Consider the following 945-nt stretch of genomic DNA (forward strand, 5'->3'; position numbering starts at 1 on the left):
CGGGTAGGCCGGAACCAAGGCGCGCAATGCGCTGGGGGGACGCGTCGGAGGGGCTGGGCCGGCCGACCGAGCATCCGGCAGGCAACGTCTTCCGGTGAGGAGGGAAGACTCTGGGGGAGACACCCCCGTGTGTCTTGGTATCGCCCGCGTATGTCGCGGACACGTGTATTAAAGGAACCTGAAGAAACAACTGCTCGCCTAGGCGTTGGTGGTATAGTGGTTAGCATAGCTGCCTTCCAAGCAGTTGACCCGGGTTCGATTCCCGGCCAACGCAAGAGGCTCTTTTTGTTGTGAAAGTGGAAATGCCCTGAGACGGTCATAAAGCCGCGATTCCTAGTGACTGCTTTGAAATCACTTTCCATGCAAAATAAATCAAAGACAGAAAAATGACTCCTGATTTCTACGCAGTGCTTTGAAATCACATTCAACACGGATTAAACCAAAGAAAGAAAACACAACTAGCAGATATAAAACCGAAATTGCTTGAAATTAAATTTTTTTTTAATTTAACTTTATTTGAACAGAGAGAGAGGGAAAGCGAGAAAGCAAGCCTCCAGGTCCGGGACTCAAACCACAGGTGGCCACGTGGGAGTCTGGCCCCAATTGCTCGAAATTTTGCAAAACAGTATTTTTTTTGAGAATTATTTTTAGGAGGCCGGCAGGCAGCATGGTGGTTAAAGGTGCTGGATTCCCAAATGGCTGACCATGGTTCAAGTCCTGGACCTGGAGGAGTGCTTTCTCACTTTCCCTCTCTTTCTCTCTCTCTCACTCTGTCCCTCTTTGGTCAAATTGAAATAAATACATAAATTAAATTTTAAAAAAAAAAAGAATTACTTTTAGGGGGCCGGCAGGTCCCGTGGTGGTTAAGGTGCTGGACACCCCCCACATGACCCACCAGGGTTCAAGTCCCGGACCTGGTAGCTTGCTTTCTCATTTGGCTTCTCT

General features: G+C 48.5%; 1 non-coding gene across 1 annotated transcript; it reads left to right on the forward strand.

Moving 5' to 3' along the window:
* The first annotated feature begins 202 nt into the window (after window positions 1–202).
* Window positions 203–274, forward strand: TRNAG-UCC (transfer RNA glycine (anticodon UCC)). The gene has a single exon. It is a non-coding gene; the product is annotated as a tRNA-Gly (tRNA).
* Window positions 275–945: the final 671 nt, after the last annotated feature.

Source organism: Tupaia chinensis, unplaced genomic scaffold, assembly GCF_000334495.1.
Source record: "Tupaia chinensis unplaced genomic scaffold, TupChi_1.0 Scaffold149964_2, whole genome shotgun sequence".
Lineage (NCBI taxonomy): Eukaryota > Metazoa > Chordata > Mammalia > Scandentia > Tupaiidae > Tupaia > Tupaia belangeri.